This window comes from Triticum urartu, chromosome 3, assembly GCF_003073215.2.
Source record: "Triticum urartu cultivar G1812 chromosome 3, Tu2.1, whole genome shotgun sequence".
In the NCBI taxonomy this organism is placed as follows: Eukaryota; Viridiplantae; Streptophyta; class Magnoliopsida; order Poales; family Poaceae; genus Triticum; species Triticum urartu.
Genome location: NC_053024.1, coordinates 599,493,729 through 599,498,924, shown reverse-complemented (window position 1 = coordinate 599,498,924; position 5,196 = coordinate 599,493,729).

The window sequence follows — 5,196 nt, the reverse complement described above, 5'->3', positions numbered from 1 at the left end:
TCTGTTTAAAAACTTGAGCTCTGGCACCTCTGCAAATCACTGCTTCCCTCTGTGAAGCGACTATCAATTTACTTTTATGTTGTGTCATCACCTTCTAAAATAAGGGCCAGAACCTGAGGCACTGTTGTCATGCTGATGCATTGTGTGTAGCTAATGTTGGGTGCATCATGACTGGATCTTTTCTACCATGAATTGCAATGTCTAGTTGCTGCTTGAACTTTGAGGTGCTCTACATTTATGTTTTGCGGTCTCAGAAAGGGCTAGCGAGATACCACTATTGTCATATTATATCATGGTTGTTTTGATAACGTGTTGCTATTTGAGATATCTTATTATTGCTTGCTAGCTGATTATGACATTGATATGAGTTATTATAATTTTTAAGAGTTATTGTCGACATGGTTAGTTATAATCTTGGCTGAAAACCTGGGTGTTGTTTAAGCTTATTTATGCAAGCAAGAGCAAAAGAGTTTGTAAAGGTTTTTCTTTCTCACTTTCAATTTATCAACTGAATTGAAAGGTTTAAGCTTGAGGGAGTTGATACGTCTCCAACGTATCTACTTTTCCTAATGGTTTTCCTCTTGTTTTGGACTCTAATTTGCATGCTTTGAATGAAACTAACCCCGGATTGATGATGTTTTCAGTAGAACTACCATGGTGTTGTTTTTGTGCAGAAATAAAAGTTCTCGGAATGGAACGAAACTTTGTGAGGACTTTTTATACAATAATGAGAATTTCTGGAGCCAAGAGTCACCTGAGGGGGGCATCTGGGTGGGCAAAACCCACAAGGGCGCGCCTGCCACCCCCAAGCGTGCCTAGGTGGGATGTCCCCACCTGGTGGCCCCGCAAACCTTGAAACCTAAGCTATAAAATCCTATTTTCCCAGAAAAAATTAGGGAGAAAGAATTATCGCGTTCCATGAGACGGAGCCCCCGTCACCTCCTGTTCTTCATCAGGAGGCCAGATCTGGAGTCTGTTTGGGGCTCCGGAGAGGGGGATCTTCGTTCTTCGTCATCACCAACCCTTCTCCATCGCCAATTCCATGATGCTCCCCACAGGGAGTGAGTAATTCCTTTGTAGGCTCGCTGGTCGGTGAGGAGTTGGATGAGATTCATCATGTAATCTAGTTAGTTTCGTTAGGGCATGATCCCTAGTATCCACTATGTTCTGAGATTGATGTTGCTATGAATTTGCCATGCTTAATGCTTGTCACTTTGGGCCCGGGTGCCATGATTTAAGATCTGAACCATTATGTTATCACCATTATATCCATGTTCTAGATCCGATCTTGCAAGTTATAGTCACCTACTACGTGTTATGATCCGGCAACCCCGGAGTGACAATAGTCGGGACCACTCCCGATGATGACTGTAGTTTGAGGAGTTCATGTATTCATCATGTGCTAATGCTTTGTTCTGGCTCTCTATTAAAAGGAAGCCTTAATATCCCTTAGTTTCCAATTGGACCCTGCTGCCACGGGAGGGTAGGACAAAAGATGTCATGCAAGTTCTTTCCATAAGCACGTATGACTATTTACGGAATACATGCCTACATTATATTTATGAACAGGAGCTAGTGTCGTATCGCCCTAGGTTATAACTGTCACATGATGAATATCATCCAACGAATTACCGATCCAATGCCTACTAATTTATCCTATATTGTTTTTGCTAAGTTACTACTACTGCTGTTACTGTTACACTTGCTACAAAAACTACTGCTATCACTGTTACCGTTACTATTGCTGCTATCGCTATTATCAAAACTATCATATTATTTTGCTACTGATCACGTTGCTGCAGATAACTAATCTCTAGGTGTGGTTGAATTGACAACTCAGCTGCTAATACTTGTAAATTTTCTTTGGCTCCCCTTGTGTCGAATCTATAAATTTGGGTTGAATACTCTACCCTTGAAAACTGTTGTGATCCCCTATACTTGTGGGTTATCAGTTCCCTTCTCCCGCGAGACAAAAACAAACACATTTTTTAAACAAGGAACTCAGTTTCGCTCCGGCGAGTGAAAGATGGCCTTCCAGACAAATCGTGATAGATCGTTTAGGTGGTCATTTCTTCATTTTGCCTGTGCATTCAAACAAACAGAATCAAAGATGGTGCTTCAAATGACCGCGGACAGTCGTTTTTGCGCCCGTTTGACTACCTAAAACATAAAATTATTCAAAAAAATATGACGAAGGCAAATTTGATGAAAACTTAAGGAAAAGGGAACATCTTTCCTGTGTTCGCTAATACCTTCCGCTCCTTGTGTTTCATGAAGATCTTCGTTTGAGGCTTCCTCGCAAGGAGTTGTTATAGTAAAATAAATCATTCTCCTCCCTTACCCTTAGTTTCACAAAAGGCTCCTCCAGACCGATGAATGGTAGTTATGTATCTCCAAAAGTATGATTTGTAGCTCTGTCTAAATCTACTACCGTTCTGTAGGGGATACATATGCTTGCTAGATTGTATTGATGCTCCTCCTGTATCAAGGAAATGTTAGCCAACCCTCCTCCAATCTTTTCATGGTCCAAAATTTTAGTATCAAATTCCTGCAAGAGAAGTGGCCACCTCATCCAATGAGGCTTAGTTTCTTTAACATCTAGCACCTATTTAATTGCCTGACGGTTTGTATAAAATATAACTTTTTTATCAGTGATATAAGGTCTAAACTTTTCACAAGCAAAGATCACTACATAGAGTTTTCTATCATTTTTAGCATAATTTCTTTGAGCATCAGTAAGGGTGTGGCTTGCAAAGTAAATAACATTAAAATTCTCTTCGTTCGTTCCCCGCTATTAGTGACTTTGGAGTGACTCTTTGTTGCATGTTGAGGGATAGTTATGTGATCCAATTATGTTAGTATTGTTGAGAGGACTTGCACTAGTGAAAGTATGAACCCTAGGCCTTGTTTCCTAGCATTGCAATACCATTTACGCTCACTTTTATCACTTGTTACCTTGCTGTTTTTATAGTTTCAGATTACAAATACCTTTATCTACTATCCATATTGCACTTGTATCACCATCTCTTCGCCGAACTAGTGCACCTATACAACTTACCATTGTATTGGGTGTGTTCGGGACACAAGAGACTCTTTGTTATTTGGTTGCAGGGTTGCTTGAGAGAGACCATCTTCATCCTACGCCTCCTACGGATTGATAAACCTTAGGTCATCCACTTGAGGGAAATTCGATACTGTCCTACAAACCTCTGCACTTGGAGGCCCAACAACGTCTACAAGAAGGTTGTGTAGTAGACATCAGTCTTGTTGTGTCTTAAAGAGTCCTTGGCTATGCTGATGTGACGCCCCCGATTAAATCGTACACTAATCATACACGCAAACGTGTACGATCAAGATCAAGGACTCACGGGAAGATATCACGACACAACTCTACAAATAAAATAAGTCATACAAGCATCATATTACAAGCCAGGGGCCTCGAGGGCTCGAATACAAGAGCTCGATGATAGACGAGTCAGCAGAAGCAACAATATCTGAGTACAAACATAAGTTAAACAAGTTTGCCTTAAGAAGGCTAGCACAAACTGATATACAGATCGAAAGAGGCGTAGGCCTCCTACCTGGGATCCTCCTAAACTACTCCTGATCGTCGTCAGCAGGCTGCACGTAGTAGTCGGCACCTCCCGAGTAGTAGTAGTCGTCGTCGACGGTGGCGTCTGGCTCCTGGGCTCCAACATATGGTCGCGGCAATCGGGTATAGAAAGGGGGAAAAGAGGGAGCAAAGAAACCGTGAGTACTCATCCAAAGTACTCGCAAGCAAGGAGCTACACTACATATGTATGCATTGGTATCAAATGGAATAAGGGTATCATATGTGGACTGAACTGCAGAATGCCGGAATAAGAGGGGGATAGCTAGTCCTGTCGAAGACTACGCTTCTGGCAGCCTCCGTCTTGCAGCATGTAGAAGAGAGTAGACTGAAGTCCTCCAAGTAGCATCGCATAGCATAATCCTACCCGGCGATCCTCTCCTCGTCGCCCTGTTAGAGAGCGATCACCGGTTGTATCTGGCACTTGGAAGGGTGTGTTTTATTAAGTATCCGGTTCTAGTTGTTGTAAGGTCAAGGTACAACTCCAAGTCGTCCTGTTACCGAAGATCACGGCTATTCGAATAGATTAACTTCCCTGCAGGGGTGCACCACATAACCCAACACGCTCGATCCCATTTGGCCGGACACACTTTTCTGGGTCATGCCCGACCTCGGAAGATCAACACGTCGCGGTCCTACCTAGGCACAACAGAGAGGTCAGCACGCCGGTCTAAATCCTATGGCGCAGGGGTCTGGGCCCATCGCCCTTTGCACACTTGCACGTTGCGAACGCGGCCGAAAGAAAACCTAGCCTACTAGGCGTTCCAGTCCAATCCGGCGCACGCCACTCAGTCACTGACGTCACGAAGGCTTCGGCTGATACCACGACGTCGAGTGCCCATAACTATCCCCGCGTAGATGGTTAGTTCGTATAGGCCAGTAGCCAGACTCAGATCAAATACCAAGATCTTGTTAAACGTGTTATCTTGAAGACACCGCGAACGCCGACCAGGGCCAGGCCCACCTCTCTCCTAGGTGGTCTCAACCTGCCCTGTCGCTCCGCCACAAAGGTCCACCCAGAGGGCCGTCGGGACAAAGGTCCTTTTAGCCCCCAATCCGTGAATCACTCGCGGGTACTCCTCGAGCCAACCCGACTTTAGTCATCATATGTATCATGTATAAAGCATATGTATATACCCGTGATCAACTCCCGAGTGATCACGGCCCGATAGTATAGCATGGCAGACGGACAAGAATGTATGGCCACTGATGATAAACTAGCATCCTATACTAAGCATTTAGGATTGCAGGTAAGGTATCAACAGTTGTAGCAACAATGACAGGCTATGCATCAGGATAGGATTAACGGAAAGCAGTAACATGCTACACTACTCTAATGCAAGCAGTATAGAGGAGAGTAGGCGATATCTGGTGATCAAGGGGGGGCTTGCCTGGTTGCTCTGGCAAGAGAGAGGGGTCGTCAACACCGTAGTCGTACTGGGTAGCAGCGGTGTCGGTCTCGGGGTCTAGCGAGAGAAGAGGGGGAAGAAACAATAAATATAATGCAAACAAATGCATGACGATGCATGACATGACAAAGCATGATGCTAGGCGTGCCCTAACGCGGTACGAGGTGGTACCGGTGA